Below are 22,977 nucleotides of genomic sequence, written 5' to 3' on the forward strand. Positions count from 1 at the left end.
ATTACTTAGACCTGGAGTATAAACTCTTGGGGACACTCAATACACATATGAAATATCAAGGGTATAAACAAAGGGGAGAGACAGGAACTGTGGTAAAATGGAGATTGTCAAACCCACAGAAATAGAAGAGACCAAAGCAGCACACGCCAGTGCAGGATTCCTGCCCCAGACCTTAGGGCAGGTCCTCATTCACTGCACCCACCGAAAGTACGTTCTAGACCTGTCATCCTTACTCCCTACAAAGGTCTAGACCCTCTTATCATCTTTCTGCCTGTGATTCTGGCATAGCTCCCTATTCTAGAATTTACTGACTCTTGCTCTGCTTTGCTTCATACTCTGACCTTGGTGGAGAACTTGCCCCAGGGCTAGTTTTGAACCTTGCATTCTCTGCTCTTCTGTTTGACCTTGGTGAGTCACTGCACCAGGAAGCTCTAACCCCCCGCCCCGGCCCGAGGCCACTGCCCTGACCACCAGGCTGCCAGTCCTGCTCCTTGTTCTAGGAATGACAGCTCTCCACAAAAGGATGGATGAGGAAGCCAGTGACACCTACACCCATGTCTCAATTCTGCTGTCTCATTTTGTTGTTTTCTGGCTTTTACTCTGCAAGAACTCACAAACTTCCTGTTTAGGTTAGTGTCAATATATTTCTACTATTAAGGCTCTCTGGTCTTGGCCAAACATTTGTTTTGTTTTCTCCTGTGTTTTATTATTAGAAACTTTTGTACTTCATCTTTGGGGATTGATTGATTAGGGGGTAAGTCATATGTCCAGGTTAAAGAAGAGGATACTTAAATATTGTATCACTAAGTGACTTGTCCAACTTCATACCCTGTTGTTTATCACAGAGCAATTAAGTAGAAAAGCGTGATAGCTCCCAAATATGCTTTCTTAATGGAGTATGCACAATCGCTACTGTGTAGATCCTACAATTATATTAACTAAATGGTTGAATATTAGTGGTTTGAGCTTATCAGTTAGGAAGTTTTAGTTTTAAAGTCTCTAGGAAAGTAAGTTTCATATAACAGCAGTAAGTGGCCTTCTGGAAGATGCAACATATAGTTCTGTCTTCACAATCCATAAGACTTTGGAGACTTTGCTTTTGAAAATTCAGCATGTGTTCTGTCTTTAACAATTCCACACTTTTCCTGTGAAGAGTTATTATCAACCTGTGGATGGGAGCTGTGATTTTTGCCCAAAATTTCTAAATGCATGTGGTGAATAACATTATCAGACTATCTGTCTAGCAAGTGGCTCATGCTACCTCCTTTCCAGATTTATTCTGTGAAAAGGAATTTATATGAGTGCCATTTTACCCATTGGATAACTGTTTCTAGTTGATTTTTTTTTTTTTTTGGAAATATTATTAACAATATACTCCAGTAATGATTTAGCCCAAGATGTTCTTGTGTTATTTTGGAGCAAGTTGCTAGTGACTCATAGCACACTGGGCGTCCAAGCTATGGTTAACTGGTGGTCAAGTTAGGAAATTCTGTTCCCATTAACTCTCCTTTTCATAGCCCAGAACACCTCTCCACTCAACTTTTTTTTCTTTTGATTCGTCACACTCATAGCGTCTGCTTGGTGTTTTCAGACCAAAAGTAGAAGCAATGACATGCCATAATAAGTATTGTTCCTATTGCACTTCCAGCTTAGCTAAAAACAGGAAATACAGGCCATTTCGTGGAAAAGCCCACTTTTGTGATGTTTCCAACCTAAGAGGTTTGGATCAACTTTGGTTAATGTCTGAACTTTTGGCTTCTTACTTACAGTAAACCTTCTAACTTCAGAATTTTAGCACCATTTCTACTTATAAGATGATGCCTTCCAAATTTAGATTATGCTGACACATGAACCAGTTTACTTTTCAATCATTTTTGTTTGATATTAGGATGTACTTGTAGTCAAAAAATGGTACATAGGAAAATTATGTTGCTCGTAAGATTTAGAGCTTCTAAATGGGGAAAGAGCCATAATTATCAAAGTTTCAAGACATTTTGGACAGTTCATTTAAAATGGGTCTATTAATATAAGGCTTCACCCATTGAGTGAATATCTGATGTGAAAATTCACTATGTAAAATCAATCCAGAAGCAAAAATACTGGGTTGGTTTAATCAGTCTGCTGACTCTTTTGGTAGGGAACATACACCTGATTTTTAGTGATCTTGAGAGGCATACGGAGTTTAGATTTGAAACTTCATGTAGATGATCTCTTTTTTAAGATCCATAAGATAAAAATCTAGTTGGATACATTGGCAAAGGAAGCCACACATGATTGCATTTGTGTGGTTCCAGGCAAATAGGGTGGCCTTGGGCAATGAATGTTCTGTGTTTTTTTCTAGTGTCAGTGAGGAGCCCAGTCTTTCTTTGTCTCTTCCACATTTTGTGACTGTAGATTGGCCCTAAAGAATTAAATGGATTGCATTGTTTCATTGGTCCTCTTCTGATTTAGCCATGTAATGTGATTTTACAAACCATTTATTACCGGTTTTAAGCACGATAAATGGTGACGTGAACTATAATTCCAAAATGAATTATTAAATACATTTCTTTCACTTGCCTTTGTAAGATATGACTTACTACGTTTTTTTCCCATCTTTGATTTCGTCGAGTCACCTCGAGGAAGGAAGATGAAAAAATGCAGTGGCAGGAGGTACAGAGTGTAAAAGACAAGAGAAGCATGTTCAGAAGAATCAAGTCCCTTGAGAAAGGAATTTAACTCAACATTTGTTGAAGTTCTGAAATGCCTGAATAGTTCCTTTTATTCTATGTCTTCCTGTTGCCATTTAGCTGGAATGTACTAGACAGGATTAGAAATGACTGTTCTTTTAGTCTTTTCATGGTTTCGACTAAAAGCAAAGTGCCAGAGTTCTTAAACGTAATCTCTCTTTATGAGATTCTGAGGCTTTGTGCAGACTCAGAAAGTGGAGACAACATCTAGGTTTTTAAAGAGTTTATCAAACTCTTGTAACATACTGAACCTTAAAAATTTGTTCATGGTTACTTGCAATACAACCTTCCATTCCAGATCAACCACCCCCTCCCCTAAACCTTCTTCCAAAGCAAGAAAAACAAAGTAAAAGACAGCTAATACCTGTTAAAATGCTGCATAAGCCAAACATTTTTCTATTGTGTCTGTATCTCATGATATCCATTTTCCTCCTTAATTCTTGGAACAATATCACTCACCATTTAAGATCTTACATTTCAGATTTTTAAGCTCTCACTGAATAATACTGGATGAGTTAGAAAGTCCTAATAGTGAATTTATAAAGAAAATGTTGACAGAGCTTGGATTCTCATAGTGCTAGTGGGTACCATGATTATAATAATGGTTTCCTTTAAAAGTCTTCCATTAAATGTTCCAAACAGTGGAATTTGTAGTTTTTCCTTTGGTCCAGAGATCAAAAACATGAACAATTTTACATTTCTAACGTTGGGCAGCATCTGTGTTTCCACAATTTCTGTGGGAAAGCAATCCGCCCTTTCTCAGTTTTATTAAAAACCACCATCTTGGCTCCAATATGTGCCATTATAAGCAATTTCATTATGTCTCATATCTCCTTTTAGGAAGTAGGAGTCTGCCTATTGCTTTTTTTTTTCTCCTTTTTTCTTATTGGCTTTCAAAGACTACATACTGTAAGTGAAAAGTGGTTTACAAAATTAAAGATAGGATAACATAGTGGTTTTTAAAAGGATAAATCTGAAAGACAGATTGTTTGAGGTCAATACTTGCTTTCCCATTTAGTAGTGGTGTGTCTCAGGCAAAGTTACGTAACTCCAAACCTTAGTTTCCCCATCTGTGAAGTGTGTATATTAATAGTATTTTCCTCGTAAGGCTTTGGTAAGGGTTACATAAGGTAACAAATGTAAAGTGACTGGATCACAGTCCCTCAACAATTGGTGCCATCATTAGGTGTTCTATTTATTTTTCACAATTTGGAAATATTTTCTAGTGGCAATTACTGTCTTCCTAAGATAATTTTATTTTGTAACAAATGTGTTTTAGTGTTTCTCTCTTCGTATAAAAGGAATTAAATCTGATTCATTCATTGGACAACTCATTATTGAGTGCCTGATGTGTGCCAGAAGACTAACAAAGCTCCTCCCCTAAAGGAGAAGCTCATATTCTAGTGTAGTTGTTATATTTGTGCATTAGGAGTCATCTTAACGTTAGAAAAAAAAGGTATTTCAGGGGCCCCTGGGTGGCTCAGTCAGTTGAGCATCTGACTTTTGATTTTGGCTCAGGTCATGACCCCGGGGTCATGGGATAGAGGCTCCCGTTGGGCTCTTCACCGAGTGTGGAGCCTGCTTAGGATTCTCTCTCTCTTGCTGTGCCCCTTTCCCCACATGTGCTCTTTCTCTCTCTAAAACAAAAGAAAAATAAAAAAGAAGAGACATTTTAGAGGTTAAGCTAAATGGGCACAAAATTTTGCTCTTTGTATTTTGGAATCTGATGTTGGAATGCAACATATCATCTTTATCGGTTAATAGTGTGGACTACGAGTTTAACTCACAGGGGAAAGGTTCATCATACCTTAAATAACTTAGAATCTCCAAAGACTTAACACAGAAAGATAATGTCCTATGTTAATAATTGTCATATTTCTTTAGAAAGTAATTTTTGTTAAATAAACTCAAAATGGATGAAAGACCTAAATGTAAGACAGGAAGCTGTCAAAATCCTTGAGGACAAAGCAGACAAAAACCTCTTTGACCTTGGCTTTGCAACTTCTTACTCAACACATCTCCAGAGGCAAGGAAAACAAAAGCAAAAATAAACTATTGGGACCTCTTTAAAATAAAAAGCTTATGGGGCGCCTGGGTGGCGCAGTCGGTTAAGCGTCCGACTTCAGCCAGGTCACGATCTCGCGGTCCGTGAGTTCGAGCCCCGCGTCGGGCTCTGGGCTGATGGCTCAGAGCCTGAAGCCTGTTTCCGATTCTGTGTCTCCCTCTCTCTCTGCCCCTCCCCCGTTCATGCTCTGTCTCTCTCTGTCGCAAAAATAAATAAACGTTGAAAAAAAAAATAAATAAAAAAAAATAAAAAGCTTCTGCACAGCAAAGGAAACAAGCAGCAAAACAAAAAGGCAACCGACAGACTGGGAGAAGATATTTGCAAACAACATATCAGATAAAGGGTTAGTATCCAAAATCTATAAAGAATGTATCAACTCCACACCCAAAAATCAAATAATCCAGTGAAGAAGTGGGCAAAAGACTTGAAGAGACACTTCTCCAAAGAAGACATCCAGATGGCCAACCGACACATGAAAAAATGCTCAACATCACTCATCATCAGGGAAATACAAATCAAAACCACAATGAGATATCACCTCACACCTGTCAGAATGGCTAACATGAACAACTCAGGCAACAACAGATGTTGGTGAGGATGTGGAGAAAGAGGATCTCTTTTGCATTGCTGATGGGAATGCAAGCTGGTGCAGCCACTCTGGAAAACAATATGGAGGTTCCTGAAAAAGTTAAAAATAGAACTACCCTACAACCCAGCAACTGCACTACTAGGCATTTATCCAAGGGATGCAGGCGTGCTGTTTCGAAGGGACACATGCACCCCCATGTTTATAGCAGCACTATCAACAATAGCCAAAGTATAGAAAGAGACCAAATGTCCATTGATGGATGAATGGCTAAAGAAGATGTGGTATATATATATATATATATATATATATATATATATATATATACCATATATATATATATATATATACACACCATATATACACACACACACACAATGGAGTATTACTCAGCAATCAAAAAAATAAAATCTTGCCATTTGCAACTACGTGGATGGAACTAGAGGGTATTATGCTAAGCGAAATTAGTCAGAGAAAGACAAATATTGTATGACTTCACTCCTATGAGGACTTTAAGACACAGAATAGATGAACATAAGGGAAGGGAAGCAAAAATAATATAAAAACAGGGAGGGGGACAAAACATAAGAGACTCTCAAATATGGAGAACAAACAGAGGATTCCTGGAGGGGTTGTGGGAGGGGAGATGGGCTAAATAGGTAAGGGGCATTAAGGAATCTACTCCTGAAATCATTGTTGCACTATATGCTAACTAACCTGGATGTAAATTAAAAAAATAAATAAATTTAAAAAAAAAGTAAATTTTGTTCACAAGTGATCTTTACTCCTCTCTACTGTGCCTGCAAAGTAAAGTCTAAAAGGAATTCTTATCGATAATTCAACTATCTACATTTTGGGAGCCTTTTGAATTAAAAAAAAAAATAATAACTATTTTTAAATGGTAAACAACAATGTGTTTTAGGATCTGGTGTTATTTAGATATTTTTTCTCACAATAGGAAAATTAAGGCTTTAAGAAGAATGACTTTGTTAGCTGAGTCCTACTTTAAACATTTTTTTGTGTTTTTACATATTTATTTAGAGGTTCATTCCACTACTGACTTGAAGTAACTTACAAAGAAAACAAATAAGTCAGCAGTAACACGCAACTAAGAATACAGAATTAAATTCTTAGATGCATCTAAGAGGAGAAATTCAAGACAAGATGAGAAAGAGTACAAATATGCAAGAAAGAAATCTACATATTTGCTATTGCCCTGTTTCAACTTTTGCATTCAATTTACTGGACCAAATTTATCTTCTATTTTTTATGTATTATTTTTTTAGGGAGGGAGGGAGAGAGAGAGAGAGAGAGAGGGAAAGAGCAGGCTCGGGCATAAGTCAGGGAGGGGCAGAGGATGAGGGAGAGAGAATCCTAAGCAGGCTCCGTGCCCAGCACAGAGCTGGACACTGGGCTTGATCCCACAACGTGAGATAATAACCTGAGCTGAAACCAAGGGTCTGACACTTGACTGACTGAGCCACCCAGGCGCCCATCATTTACTGGGCAAATTGAAATTGAACTGCCCTGATTTCTGAGCAGAATGATTAGAATTCCAGAGCATATTTAATTAAAGAATGCAACAACACTTTTGGAATACCTATTCAGTTGGTCATTACCTACACATATCAGCCATTTATGTTAGAACATCTCTGTTGGTACTTCTCAGCTCTGTCTGATTTGGTTTATCAATTTTATAGTTTATTGTATTCAGGGCAATGAGGGTAGGACGTGGGTTAGGCTTTTTCTATTTCACTTTGAATTTCTATGATATGATATGGTTCTCTGTCGATTTGTTTTGTTCCTGTAGCTGTCTTAACAGATTAAGAAAGTTCCTCTGTATTCCTAATTTGTTAAGAGTTTTTTTTCTACCAAGAATGAATGCTGACTTTCATCAAATGATTTTTTTTTCTGGATCTTTTGAAGTGGTTATATGAATTTTATTTTTTCCCTGTGAGTTTGCTGAATTTTATTAGTAGGTTTCTTTTTTATTATTTTATTTTATTATATTTTGTTTGATTCAAGTTTTTATTTAAATTCTGGTAGGCTAACATATAGTGTAATATTAGTTTCAGGACTAGATTTTAGTCATTCATCACTTACATAAAGCACCCAGTGCTCATCACAAGTACCCTCCTTAGTACCCATCTCCCATTTAGCCCATCTGCCTGCCCACCTCCCCTCAATTTATTTTCTGTTGTTAAGAGTACATTTTATGGTTTGCCTCTCTCTCTCCTTTTTTTCTTTCCCCTATGTTCATCGGCTTTGTTTCTTAAATTCTACATATGAGTGAAATCTTATGGTATTTGTCTTTCTCTGACTGACTTATTTCACTTAGCATCATACACTCTAGCTCCATCCACATCACTGCAAAAGGCAAGATTTCATTCTTTTTGATGGCTAATATTCCATTGTATATACATACACCACATTTTTTCTTTATCCATTCACGAGCCAATGGACACTTGGGCTCTTTGTATAATTTGGCTATTGTTGATAATACTTCTATAAACATTGGGGTGCACGTGCCCCTTCAAATCAGTATTTTTGAATCCTTTGGGTAACTACCTAGTAATGCAATTGCTAGGTCATAGGGTAGCTCTGTTTTTAACTTTTGGAGGAGCTTCCATACTGTTTTCCACAGTGGCTGCACCGGTATGCATTTCCACCAACAGTGTAAAAGGGTCTCCCTTTCTCCACATCATCACCAACATCTGTTGTTTCCTGTGTTTTTAAATTTAGCCATTCTGACAGGTATGAGGTGATATCTCATTGTGCATTTCCCTGATGATGAGTGATGTTGAGCATCTTTTCACGTGTCTGTTAATCATCTGGATGTCTTCTTTGGAAAAATGTCTATTCATATCTTCAGCCTATTTTTTCACTGAATTATTTTTTGGGGGTTGAGCTTGATAAATTCTTAAGAGATTTTGGATACTAACCGTTTATCAGATATGTCACTCGCAAATATCTTCTTCCATTCTGAAGGTTGCCTTTTAGTTTTGTTGATTGTTTCCTTCACTGCGCAGAAGTTTTTTTTTTATCTTGATGGAGTAGGTTTCACATATTAAATTGCCTGTGAATTTCTAGGGGGAGTCAATCTTGGTTGTGGTGTTTTACTTTTTTTTTTATACCACTGGATTTAATTTGTTTATATTGTGCATATGATTTTTATAACTATGTTTTCTGGGAGAGGATGGCTTGTTCTTGTATTTCTTTCTTCTAAAATTCTTATCAGATGTTGATGTCAACATGCTGTCCACATAAAATGAGATTGTAAATATTTCCTTGTTTCTTTTCTCTGGAAGATTGGTATTCTTTTTTCCTTAAATGTTTCATAGGAATCAAGGATGAAAACTGGGCCTGATGTTTTTTTCCTGAGAAAGGAATTACAAATTTAATTTCTTTCATAGAATCAGTGCTATTCAGTTCTTTTTTTTCTTGTGTCAGTTTTCATCCCTGATTCCCTTCCTCCCTCCTTTTCATTCTTCCTTCTGCAGTGTATACTATTCTGTGGCTTGTTTTCTCTTTTGGTAATATATCTTGGAGGGTTTTTTTTTTCTTTTTTCTACAGCAATAGCTATAAGGCTTCCTCATTGTTTCAATGGCTGTGTAATATTCTGTAGTATGAAATTACCATATTTTATTTATGGATCGCCTATTGAGGAATATTTAGATTACTTCCAAATTTTGACTGTTTTAATATAACAATCATGTAAGAAACATCAATGTGCATGTATCTGAGAAGTATTTCTATTTCATTTTACTTGTATTCTTGTATTCCATAGTAGTAACTAGATCCAGCATAAACAGTGGAAAACAAATTATTGCTTATTTTTTTAACATTCTGATGAGGCAGCCGTAAATTTCTGTTTTATTTTCTAAATGATATGTTTTGCATTCTCTTACTGCTCTGGTGTGTATAATCAACTCTGCCTTCATGACTTATTACTGCTTACAGTTGATATGTTGCAATGCCCTTTAACTGATTTGTACTCAATTGGTATAAGTTTTTCAACAGAGGAATTGACTACACAGGGACAGAATTTTGTCTACTTTGTTCAGTGCTTCATCGTTAGTGCTCAGTATAGAGTCTGGCACACAGTAGGTGCTTAAAAAGAAATTATTCATGGAGAGACACAGTGAGATATACTGTTTCAAAACAGTACCTATGGGCTGAAGGACATTATTTCCTTTATTTGGTGAATGATTTTTAGGGGTATGGTAACCAATGGAGCGTTAGATGTTTTAATCAAGATGCAGAGATGAATGAGATACCAGGCCAATGTCTCACAGACCAGAGGGAACAGGTGCATAACAGGACAGTTAGGGCACAGGCCCTAGTGTAATGGCACTGAGAGGCATAAAAGAATGAGCACGAACTCTGCCTCAGACAGATGTGTAAGGCTTGCAGAGGGAAGGATGCTTGAACTGGTTCTTAAAAGATGTTTCTGCTTGTCATGGAGAGAATAAGGGGAGGGAAGGTGAGATGATGTAATAGGGAAAGGTGAGACGTTCATACTCATTTAAAGTTTAGAGAGCCTTGGTGGGGGCAGGTAGTTGAGGGAGTCTAGGAAAACATGGCCGAGGAATGGGATGAGACGGCTGAACAGGGCTTGGATAAGACTGCAGGAACTCCTGGGTTCTGTGGAAATAAGTCTGGACTTTAGCTTGTAGTCAGTAAAGACTCACCACAGGTTTTAAAGTAGCAGAATATATCAGAAAATCTGGTGAAACAATAGATTAGACAAAATCACGTGTGTTTTCTCACCAAGAAATTTGAAAGTAAGAAGTTGCTGGTTTGGGTTCAGTGTCTTGTGGCTATCCAGAGCAAGATCTCTGTAATTGTCTTCATATTTTCCTCATGGTTGAGTGGGGGGCTGCTGCAGCTCCAGCCACCATGTTCACGTTCCAGGTTGGTAGCAGGAGGGAGCATCCTAGAGCAATCAATTATTGGAATCCTTATCAAGAATGCAAAATTTTCTCTGAAGATTTAAGTTTCTGTCTCTTTGGCCAGAACTGACTCACCTGACTGCAGGGTAGGCTGAGAAGTGCTGTCTGGGCACATTTATGTTCCAAATACAATACAGGTCTATTAGGAAGGGAGAGGGGAAAATGGATTGGGTAGACAACTGTGCCTTCTGTCAGTGTGACATTAGATATGATTCTTAGGAAAATACTTGTGGGCAGTATACAGGGTGATTTGGGCTGGATAACTTGGGTGACCAGTATATTCTCCCCAGTTGAGTGGCCACAATGTCTATGGATTATAAGTATGGACTGGCTGAAAAATTTTTTCAATGTTTGTTTATTTTTGAAAGAGAGAGAGAGTGAGAGAGAGAGAGAGAGATAGCACAAGTAGGGGAGGGGCAGAGAGAAAGGGAGATACAGAATCTGAAGCAGGCTCTGGGTTCTGAGCTGTCAGCACAATGCCCGATGCAGGGCTCAAACCTACAAATTGTGAGATCATGACCTGAGCTGACTGACTGAGCCACCCACCCACATCAAGGTGATATTAATGATGATTTATAGTTCAGTGATATCACTGGGATATATTTAAGGGTTTTTTTTCTGTTTGAACAAAGTTACAAAGAAATAATGAACTACAATATATGTTTAGTAACCATCTAAGAGCCATACCTTTATGTTAATTCCTTTAATTTCACTCCCTGCTTCATTCATCACGTGTTTACTAGGCACCTCTGTGTGCCAGGTACTGTGCTGAGCGCTAGTGATGGACCAGTGAGAAAGATAGGCCAGTCCCTATGCTTATGAACCACAAAGCCTAGTCAGGGAGACAGGCAAGAAGCAGGAGAACCCATCAACAAGGTCATTACAGTTTATATTATAGGATACTAGGAGAGAAACAGTGAGTGATAGAGCAACAGGGTATGGGAGGCAGGTGCTATTTCTGGAGAGGTGGCCAGGCCACAAGAGGCCTCTCCGTAGATGTGACCTTTGAGTTGAAATATGAGAATGAGACAGAGCGTGGTGGGGTGAAGAGAGAGGAGGAGGTGCAGAGACCCTGACAGGAAAGGGCCAGAAATGGAGGATTGAAGCTGGTGTGGGTTCACCATGGGGAGGCAGGGGGATACCGTGTGGTGAGGAAGGCAGGGGCCTTTCCATGTAGGGTTCACTGGGCCGTTGCACAGGAGGTATGGAAGGCCTGAACCATGAAGGGGATGGTCTGATTTGCATTTACAGAGGCCCCCCTGACTGCTCTCTGGGAAGGACTTGAGGGAGGTAAGAGGGGCTAGAGGGGGACCAGTTGGTCAGAAGGCTGTTGCTCTGGCTCAGTAGAGAGACAATGCTGATTTGGATAAGCCTTTCAGAAGAAATGGAGCACAGCTGCCAATCGTACAGCTGACCTAGAACTGCCAGGATTTGCTGGCAGATTACATGCGGAAATTAAGAAAAGGCTAGTTTCTAAGTAAAAAACTTTTAGTTTCATGTTGCCTGTAAACTCTGATGGCAGTATCTTACCTGGGTACTTGCAATTCTTCTTAACTCATCCTTCCTGCTTTGGAAGGTTAATGTCTACTGAGATAAGGAGGTGGCTTTTTGGTCTTTTTTTTTTAACTCAAAAGGAAAAAAAAACAACAGGAAAGAATTTTCAACAGAACAATAATTCTAGCTTAGTATTTGCCCTTGAAGATCTCGTGTGTGTCCTTCATCCTAAGGGAAATACCTGCTTTTCTAGCTTTCCCAGTTCACGAAAACTAATAGCCAGGAAAGAAGATATAATAATCATTTGTTTTTTTTAGTTAGAAGAGAGATTAAAAGGAAATAGCAACATCTCTCTCTAGGCTTTCCTTATTATTCATAAGCATTTCCATGGAACATAATAACCTGAAGAAAAGCAAGTGATTTTTATGTAAGTTTATTTGAAATAAACCTAGTCTACATTAATTAGTGTGCACATCAATCATGTGGGGGGTCTTGTGGAAATGAAGATTTTGACTCAGAAAGTCTGGGTGGCCCCAAGATGCTGAATTTCAACCAGAATCCCATCTGGTCAGCAAACCACACTTGAATAGGAAGGATCTCAACTTTTCCCTGCTCTTAATCCCTTATACTTTTATTTTTCAGTGTTCTAGTATCACCAGACTGGAGAAACCAACCCATTAGAACTTAAAACATACTTGGTAAGTAGAAGAAACAAGTAAGAATTGTTTTCCCCTCTGGAAATCTTTTCTAGATTTGCAAGTCACTTTCCATCCTTGGTCTGAGAAAGCCTAGCATTTTGATTGTTGTCTGGTATGTTCTTTACCGTGATGACTAAGAATCTAACTACATTCTAAATTGTGACTATTTCCCCAAATATTCCCAGCTGCTTTCAAGATGAACTCTATAACATCACTAGAAAAAGACTCCTTGGCCTTTTTGGGAAGCCTACAGTACAATCCCAAATAGCTTTTTTTTCATCATGTGATGTTCGGAAGACCACAGAATTTTAGGGTAACTTTTCAAATTAGCATTAATCATACATGGTTTTCTTATAAAAAAACACTTCTTTCAAAGTGACCCACATCTTGAAAAGAAAAAGCACATATTAGTTTAGACAAGATTTTGGGGTAGGAGAGAACTTATCTCAGAAACCTCATTTGGGAATGATGAATTTTAATATTCTCCGCCTCAATAACAATAGTTGCTTAGTATATGCTATCAAACTAGTTGCAGACTAAAGGGGAGGACCAATCTAAATAATAAGCTTTAGTACTAAGTGTATTTACAAGCACCAGGACGTGTGTATAGAAAGTTGAAGTCAAAATTAGTTCACCAAAAAAAAAGATATGTTTTATACAATTACTATGTTAAGAATACTCAGAATGTCATTTTTTTTGACACAAATATGACTTTTGAAAGCCTTGCTACTCCAAAAAATATGTTAATTTTAAAAGACATCTGATTACCTAATTATTTAAATGTCTAAGTTGAGATTTACAAAAAATATATTTAGCTAACTAGTATTTACTCAGCTAAAAACATGACAACAAGACATCCTTCCTGCTACTAAACTTTTATTCATCCTTTTCCAAGCTTTCTTCATTTTCAGCCCCTTCTACATTTTAATATTTTACTTTATGCATACAAAAGATTATATGTAAATATGAATAATTTATGAAGCATGTTTTCAAAGGAATGCCTGTGAACCCATCCCCTCCTTAAGAATGAGAAAAATATTGGGGCGCCTGGGTGGCTCAGTCGGTTAAGCGTCCGACTTCGGCTCAGGTCACGATCTCGCGGTCCGTGAGTTCGGGCCCCGCGTCGGGCTCTGTGCTGACAGCTCAGAGCCTGGAGCCTGTTTCCGATTCTGTGTCTCCCTCTCTCTCTGCCCCTCCCCTGTTCATGCTCTGTCTCTCTCTGTCTCAAAAATAAATAAAACGTTAAAAAAAAAAAATTAAAAAAAAAAAAGAATGAGAAAAATACCAATACCTTTTTATTCTTTACTTATTCATATCCTGTTTCTTGCCTAGTGATGACCTCTATGCTGAATTTTTCATTAATCACTCTTTAAAAAATTAACTTTTCTGTGTAGCCATGTGAATTGAAATATTATTTAGTTCCTTTTTTTGAACTTTATAAAAATGATTTCATAATGTATATATCTAGTCTTTTTCTACTTGGTACGGTTTCTAAGATAATACATATTATTGTCTGGTGATAGGTCATTCTTTTCATTGCTGTGTAATATGAACTTTGAGAATGTATCAAAATTTGTCTAGTCTTTTTTTTTAAATATGGAACGCTTCCTTGCACAGGGTCCATGCTGATCTTCTCTGTATCGTTCCGATTTTAGTATGTGTGCTGTTGAAGCAAGCACAAAATTTGTCTACTATTTTGTAAGTGGACATTTGGTTTCCCCGGGGTTTTTTTTATGTTATTGTGAAACATGCTTCCCTGAACATTCTAGTACTCCTGATGCACAAAGAGATTTTTGAGGTTGTATGTATATTGTGTATATCTTGGAATGGAATAGCAAATGATTAACTTTTCAAGAGTATCAAGTTATTTGCTGGGGTACAATTTTATCTTCCCATTAGCACTGTATACACATTCGCATTGATCCACATGTTGGTTTTGTTAGTCGTCTTAATTTTTGTTAAAAATAGATATAATATTGTTATCTTAATTTGAAGCTACTTGACTATTGCTAGAGTTGATCACTTTTTATATGTTTATTGACCATTTGTGTTTCCCCCTCTGTAAAATGTTTGTTCATTCTTTTGCTCATTTTTCTTTTGGGTTATTCTTAATATATTTCAGTTTTCATTTGAGGACTTTCTTACTTACTGATTTTTTCCCCTAGGTACTTTCTAAACAGAGAATACATCTAATCTTATATTAGGTAAGGGTTCTCTTGGTAAAGGCAGAGTAGCTCAGATCAGATCAACATTCCAGTGATAACAATTATATACATACCCACACAATATACATATAACTTTATACACACATACAGGTGCATACACACACACGTGTGTATGTGAGTATATATTTTTTTCCAACTCTCTCAAGCTGCTGGAGGACAGAAAAAGGTAGGCAGAAACTGAAGAAGCATTGGTACTTGGAAACAGAGAATAGTGTTTGGTGAACTTCCCATATTTAATGCTTGTCACCTGAAGGCAGCCCTAGTCTGCACTGTATTCAGGGTTACTGTAGCAACTGGAGAGTGAGGGTGAAAATCCCAGAAAGGAGAGAGACACAGGAGAGCCCAAATTCTGCATGTTGGCTCTGTCCAATATCTGGTTGACCTCTGAGGTATGCATGTGTGGTAGGGAACAGCCATCTAAGATTGAAAGGATTGAACAGAGAGTTCAGCTGCTGACCACTGCAGGGCAAACAGAATTTGGAGTTTAAGTTGCCAAGGTATCTTCCTGCTAAAACAAGCAAAACATCACATCAGTATGCTCCAGAAATGTAACATATTCTCTACAAGACTCCTGTTGCAAAATAAAATGACTAAATACATGAGGAAAACAGGGAAGTGATACCCATACTGAAGAGCAAAGGTCACCAATAGAGAATTACTCTGAGAAATTGGAATTAGCAGATCGGATTTTAAAGCAGCTGTTACGGGGCACCTGGGTGGCGCAGTCGGTTGAGCGTCCGACTTCAGCCAGGTCACGATCTCGCGGTCCGGGAGTTCGAGCCCCGCGTCGGGCTCTGGGCTGATGGCTCAGAGCCTGGAGCCTGTTTCCGATTCTGTGTCTCCCTCTCTCTCTGCCCCTCCCCCGTTCATGCTCTGTCTCTCTCTGTTCCAAAAATAAATAAACGTTGAAAAAAAAAATTAAAAAAAAAAAATAAAGCAGCTGTTACAACTATATAAAAATGTAAAGAAAAATATGATCGCAATAAGTCAGTAGTGAAAATTTCAACAGAGAAATAGAAACTCTAAAAAAGAACCAAATGGGAAATATAGAACTAAAAAAGACAATATCTGAAAGGAAGAAGAAACCCTACTGGATGGGTTTAAGAGCACACTGAAGATGGCGGAAAGAACCAATGAACTTGAAGATAGATAACAGTAATTCTTCAATCTAAATAACAAAGAGGAAAAATATTTAAAATAAAAATGAATGAAGATGAACTGTCACTTGTAGGACAATATCAGGTCTAACATGAATATGAGTAGAGTCTGAAAAGAGATCTAGAGAAAACAATGCAGAAAAAAGATTTGAGGAAACAATGACTTAAAACTTCCTAAATTTGATTAAAGATATATTTGGTATTGTTACCAAATCTCATCAGTTCTATTGCCAGAAATCTCTGTGAATCGAGCCTCTCTTTTCCACCCTCCTACTGGCTTTCATTTGCAACAGCTTTCTGTCTTGTCACCTGGAGACTTGCTTCTCCCAATTTTAGTGTATCATCCACATTGTCTATCTAAAATTAATATTTTTCAAAATCAAAGCTGATAATGACATTGTAAATAAGATAAAAGGTCCTCAGCATGACCTTTACACTATGACCCAATCTTCACCTCCTGCCTCAGATCCCTCATACATCCGCCTTACAGGCTTCTATTACACTGAGCTTCTCATTATTCCCTCACAAGACAAATCCTTTCATGCCTACATGCCATCTCACAGTGGTCCCTGAGTGCCCTTACCCTTCTTTCACTTTTCTGGGAGACTTCTATTATGTCTTCACTGAAGTCTTCTTCAATGATGCAGTGGTCTGTCCTCTGTGTTTCTATGGCATGTGATAAGCATCACTAACAGTGATGTGAGATCACAGACCTTGGGAAAAAGAGACTGTACTATATGCTTCTCTAGTGTGGGGACTCTTCCTCTTTGTATCTGATGTACAAGGAGGCTAGTGGCTGACATAAAGTATGTGCCCAGTAAGTGCACGTTGGATAAATAGAATATCTCGTAGAAGTTGTATTATAAATATCAGCATGTATTAGACTGGACCATAGAAAACTTCTGATATTTGACAATTTCTGAGTATAAAAATAGCAATTTCCTGTAGGTCCCCCCCCCCCAACACAGACACACGTGCACACAAGCTTATATCTGTTAACAAATTAAGGCAGTTGGAGTTGTATAGTCTACTTCTGTCTATTAATATTAATCAGGAAATTACTTCAAATTGTACCAAGATATCATTTGACCCAACCCACTACCTTTGGACGTGTGGCATATTCTTGGGTTACAGAAGACACTCAGAGAAATTATTTGCCCAGGGATTACAGAGCTATTAAGTGGTAGAGTGTGCTGATAAATGTCAAAGTAAGAGTTTAAAAGTACATATCTAGAAATTTCATTAACATATAAAATTTTTAAGTAAGTACCTGCTATCTATTCAGTGACAATAAGTGGCCCATACCTACTTCTTTTCTAATTCAGTTTTTCTCAAAATATTTTAATGAAAAATCTTAAACATGCAGGGAAGTTAAAAGAATTGTACAGTGAAAGCACAAATAGTCACTAGTTTTAATGAATAAAGCTATGAAAAATTAGTATGTCCATGTTGGCTGTAGACCCCTGAACTAGAAGACATGGTAATCTATTTTAAGGGGAGGAATAGCAAGTACAGGTAAAATAAAATACAAAACTAAAAATAAAATCATGCTAATTCTTAACAGTATTCAAATGACGGGCTATAGTAGAGTGGATTAATTTGTGGTATTTCTTTTTTTATCAGCATATACGTTTTCTTTTTTTTATTTTATTTTTTATTTTTTAAAATTTACATCCAAATTAGTTAGCATATAGTGCAGCAATGATTTCAGGAGTAGATTCCTTAGTGCCCCTTACTTATTCAGCCCATCCCCCCTTCCTTAACCCCTCCAGTAACCCTTAGTTTGTTCTCCATATTTATGAGTCTCTTCTGTTTTGTCCCCCTCCCTGTTTTGATATTATTTTTGTTTCCCTTCCCTTATGTTCATCTGTTTTGTCTCTTAAAGTCCTCATAGGAGTGAAGTCATATGATTTTTGTCTTTCTCTGACTAATTTCACTTAGCATAATACCCTCCAGTTCCATCCACATAGTTGCAAATGGCAAGATTTCATTCTTTTTGATTGCCGACTAATACTCCATTGTATGTATATACCACATCTTTATCCATTCATCCATCGATGGACATTTGGGCTCTTTCCATACTTTGGCTATTGTTGACAGTGCTGCTATAAACATGGGGGTGCATGTGTCCCTTCGAAACAGCACATCTGAATCCCTTGGATAAATGCCTAGCTGTGCAATTGCTGGGTCATAGGGTAGTTTGAGGAACCTCCATACTGTTTTCCAGAGTGGCCGCACCAGCTTGCATTCCCACCAACAATGCAAAAGAGATCCTCTTTCTCTGCATCCTCGCCAACATCTGTTGTTGCCTGAGTTGTTCATGTTAGCCATTCTGACAGGTGTGAGGTGATACCTCATTGTGGTTTTGATTTGTATTTCCTTGATGATGAGTGATGTTGAGCATTTTTTCATGTGTCTGTTGGCCATCTGGATGTCTTCTTTGGAGAAGTGTCTGTTCATGTCTTTTGCCCATTTCTTCACTGGATTATTTGTTTTTTGGGTGTTGAGTTGGATAAGTTCTTTATAGATTTTGGATACTAACCCTTTATCTGATATGTTGTTTGCAAATATCTTCTCTCATTCTCTTGGTTGCCTTTTAGTTTTGCTGATTGTTTCCTTTGCTGTGCATAAGCTTTTTATTTTGATGAGGTCCCAGTAGTTCATTTTTGCTTTTGTTTCCCTTGCCTTTGGAGACGTGTTGAGTAAGAAGTTGCTGTGGCCAAGATCAAAGAGGTTTCTGCCTGCTTTCTCCTGGAGGATTTTGATGGCTTCCTGTCTTACATTTAGGTCTTTCATCCACTTTGAGTTTCTTTTTGTGTATGGTGTAAGAAAGTGGTCCAGGTTCATTCTTCTGCATGTCGCTGTCCAGTTTTCCCAGCACCACTTGCTGAAGAGACTGTCTTTATTCCATTGGATATTCTTTCCTGCTTTGTCAAAGATTAGTTGGCCATACATTTGTGTGTCCATTTGTGGGTTCTCTATTCTGTTCCATTGATCTGAGTGTCTGTTCTCGTGCTAGTACCATACTGTCTTGATGATTACAACTTTGTAGTATAGCTTGAAGTCTGGGATTGTGATGCCTCCTGCTTTGGTTTTCTTTTTCAAGATTGCTTTGGCTATTCGGGTCTTTTCTGGTTTCTAATTTGTGATATTTCTTTTTTTTTCAACGTTTTTTTTTTTTTTTTTATTTATTTTTGGGACAGAGAGAAACAGAGCATGAACGGGGGAGGGGCAGAGAGAGAGGGAGACACAGAATCGGAAACAGGCTCCAGGCTCCGAGCCATCAGCCCAGAGCCCGACGCGGGGCTCGAACTCACAGACCGCGAGATCGTGACCTGGCTGAAGTCGGACGCTTAACCGACTGCGCCACCCAGGCGCCCCTTTTTTAAAATTTTTTTTTCAACGTTTTTTTTTTAATTTGTGATATTTCTAATTAGTGTATCAATTGAGAACTTTCTGTAAACTCACATGAATATAGATTTTATCACCTTAAAAAAATTTAAATGTTTATTTTTGAGAGAGGGAGAGACAGAGCGCAAGCTGGGGAGGAGCAGAGAGAGAGAGAGAGGGAGACACAGAATCCGAATCAGGCTCCAGGCTCCAAGCTGTCTGCACAGACCCTGACGTGGGGTTCGAACTCACGAACCATGAGATCATGACCTGAGCTGAAGTTGGACGCTCAAACGAATGAGCCACCCAGGTGCCCCAGAGTTTATCACTTTTTTAAAAAAGTTTGGATTTGAATTCAAAATATGAGCAAGTTTTTGTTCTAAATTGGTGCTGGACATTGGACTTCGTGCCATAATTTTATATGAGATAAAGATGAAGTCAACTCTGACTGTCTTTAAAGTCAACAATTTCCCAGCTCAGTAGTCCTGTATCATCCATGTAATGACAAAGTCCATAATTGTAGAATGACTTATTGGGGCTTCTTTTCCATTTCCCTGTAAAGGTAGCCCTTTTGGCCTATAATCATTTCCCAAATATTTGTTTAACTTCTAATGAGAACCATACTGGGGACATAGAAACAAGTGAAATAGGTAGAGACCCAATATTTATGATAGTTAGCACTTAGTAAGGTAAGAAGCCTTGAAACAAATAACTTTTACAAGTTACTAAACAAAGGATTTATTACAGTTGTGATAAATCCCATCAGCTGTCATTAGTAATCAGTGGAAATATAAGCACATCCTAAGGATAGAGTTAAAATCTATTCCTGTAATACTCTCACCCATATGTTGAATCTCTAACATGTTAAGATTTTGATTCTGAGCTGGCAATTAAAAACCAATAGTAAAACTTCACTGACTTTTTTTAGTTTAGAGAAAAATGTAGAGTTTTTGTTGTTCTTTTTAAGATTTTGTATTGAGTGAAAGCATAAAGTAGAAATCAGCCAACATTTCTATTTATGTGCAGGTCAGTACTGGTCCTAACAGTCCCTTCTGGTGCATTTCTTTTGGCTAGTTCAGAACAAATAGCTTAACAACATCCACTCTTGCAGGTAAGCATCAATATCATGTGTTCTCCAGAGCCCTCCCACCTGTGTACTTGCATAAGCTTTTGAGAACTTTCCAGCTGAGTCTGAGCAATGAGAAATGGCCAGGGGGTGTACCTCCTGGTCGGGGGTGAGGGGGAGGAGGATTGAGGTAAACAGAGCTATAAAACAGGATGGGCTTGCCCTGAATTTCATCACTTAAGGTGAATTTCACTTCTAATTATAGCTTTCCTCCTTTTTGAGGCTTGACTCTTGGACAGTTTATCATGGGGAGGTCAGAAGTGTTGGGAGGTTCAGGCTGATTTTTTTCCAGGCAGTTGTGGAGTTTTGTGTCCCCACCTCCTAGAATCCTGAATGCTCATGGCTCTGTAAATCCTCAGTTAAGATATTAGGTCACTAGATCAGAGACAGCCATTATTCTCTTCAGGAATCAATAAGCCAACTATTATGGGTTGAATTGTGTTCCCCAAAAAGATATGTTGAAGTCCCAATCTCTGGAACCTGTCAATATGACTATATTTGGTAATAGAGCCTTTACAGGTATAATCGAGTTAAGATGGAGTCATAGTAGATTAGTGTGGGCCGTAATCTAATGGCTGGTATCTATATAGGAAGAGGGGCATTTGTACACACACACACACACACACACACACACACACACAGGAGAGAAGGCCATGTAAAGGCAAGAACACCAAGGATTGCCAGCAATCGGCAGAACTTAGAAGTGTTTAGGAAGGATTATTTCCCCAAAGCCTTCAAAAGAGTGTGGTACAGCCAATACTTTAATTTTGGAATTCTAGCCTCCAGAACTTTGAGAGAACAAACTTCTGTTGTGTTAACTCACCTAGTTTGTTACAGCAGTCCTAGGAAACTAGTACACCAAGCAGTAGAAAAAGATTCATCCGGGTTGATCTCATGAATGCTGAGATCATGATCTGAGCCAGAATCAAGAGTTGGATGCTCAGTCAACTGAGCCACCCAGGCACCCCAAATCATCTGACTCTTAAGATAAAGACAGGAGACCTTTCTGTTTCCTCATCCCTCCAGATCTAAGCAGGAGCTCTCTGCCAGTGTCTAGAGCAGGTAGCATTTTAATCTTCTGCTACAACGCTTCCTGTGCAGATGCTCCCGAAGAAATCAGGCATTTCTCGTGGGACCTGAGCAGGCAGGCTCCAGAGGTTTCGTCCAGCCTGTTCTGAGTGTATCCAAAGGTCTCCTGGGGCTTATTCTCTTCCAGGAGTTACAGTGTCCAAGTTGTCACTCAGCCTCCTCCCATTTGAGGCCTGTGCTCCAGCCTACCACACACTATGACATAGTGCCTGACCTCAGAGAGCCTCCTATGTACCTCCAGCTCCTCTAGCTTGTCCTCTGCAGCCAGACCATTATCTCCTAGAATGTAAATTACTGACCAGGAAGGAAAAAAGTATTTTGGAGTAATGTAGTGTTGCACTTTTACACACACACACACGCATGCACGCAGGCACACACATGCATGTATGTAGACACGTATACATATATTTTACTCCCTGTTCAAATACTTTTACTCACTCCCTGTTCCTTGGTGAATAAAATCTAAAATGAACTCTTAGCCTGGCATTTAAGATTAGTCACTACATTGCCTGACAACTCCCTTTATGTAATCTGTAATCTAGCTGAGCTCTCATACTGAACCACCTCCCATCTTTCAAAACCCAGATCAAATACTAACTCCCATGAGAAGATAATCTTTCCTCATTTCCACAGCCTATTTTGAGTGACCATAATGCGTTGTTTTTACCATTCTGATCACGTTACTCATTGTATGTTTTTGTACATTTGTCTGGCCCCTTTTGCCTGGCAGGAAGAAAGCTTGCTGCTCTTAAAAGTGAAATTAATAGTACAATACATTGTGAAAAGCGAAAGCATAGCAATTTTGAAATGTTTTCATATGTAGGAGGGTCTTCACTGGTGCTGTCATTGCTGCAGTAGCTAGCACTTCCTGAGGGCTTATTCTGTGCCAAGCAGTGAGCTAAGCATGCTACATAAGTTATTTTAGGTTTTTTCCACGAATGCATGCCAATTTCCTTGTTTATTTTTGTGTCCAGTGTAGCTCATGGCATGGTTGTAGATACTCAATAAGTATTTGCTGAAAGATGCAACTAGGAGGAAAATGCATGTAGAACGTGAGACTTCTGAGCCCTTTCTCTTGATCTCGAGTGATGTATCATCTTTATGAAAATTATGGCTGAGTTGATCCATTTGGGAAACTACTGTAACCTAAATCTCTATCATGGAGTATATTCTTTTTTTTTTTTTTTTTAATTTTTTTTTTTTCAACGTTTATTTATTTTTGGGACAGAGAGAGACAGAGCATGAACGGGGGAGGGGCAGAGAGAGAGGGAGACACAGAATCGGAAACAGGCTCCAGGCTCTGAGCCGTCAGCCCAGAGCCTGACGCGGGGCTCGAACTCACGGACCGCGAGATCGTGACCTGGCTGAAGTCGGACACTCAACCGACTGCGCCACCCAGGCGCCCCTATCATGGAGTATATTCTAAACTAAAGGGGATTATGAATGATGCTGTGATAATGAAGAA

The 22,977-nt window shown here is 38.5% G+C and overlaps 1 protein-coding gene and 1 non-coding gene across 3 annotated transcripts in view; one reads left to right on the forward strand and one right to left on the reverse strand.

Annotated features, from left to right (window-relative positions):
* The window catches only part of LOC112862002 (uncharacterized), a 314,201-nt gene that overhangs the window by 31,139 nt on the left and 260,085 nt on the right, over window positions 1-22,977 (forward strand). The window contains exon 3 of one of the 2 annotated variants that reach the window (XR_015251544.1): window positions 12,470-12,529. The gene's annotated coding sequence lies outside the window, so the exon portion shown is untranslated. The remainder of the gene's footprint in view (window positions 1-12,469; window positions 12,530-22,977) is intronic. The other variant, XR_015251543.1, reaches the window with a different exon arrangement.
* Window positions 14,094-14,204, reverse strand: LOC112862963 (U6 spliceosomal RNA). Its single transcript, XR_003223822.2, has one exon. It is a non-coding gene; the product is annotated as a U6 spliceosomal RNA (small nuclear RNA).

Source organism: Puma concolor, chromosome B2 (genome assembly GCF_028749965.1).
Source record: "Puma concolor isolate L17-30 chromosome B2, mPumCon1.1.hap2, whole genome shotgun sequence".
NCBI classification, from domain to species: domain Eukaryota; kingdom Metazoa; phylum Chordata; class Mammalia; order Carnivora; family Felidae; genus Puma; species Puma concolor.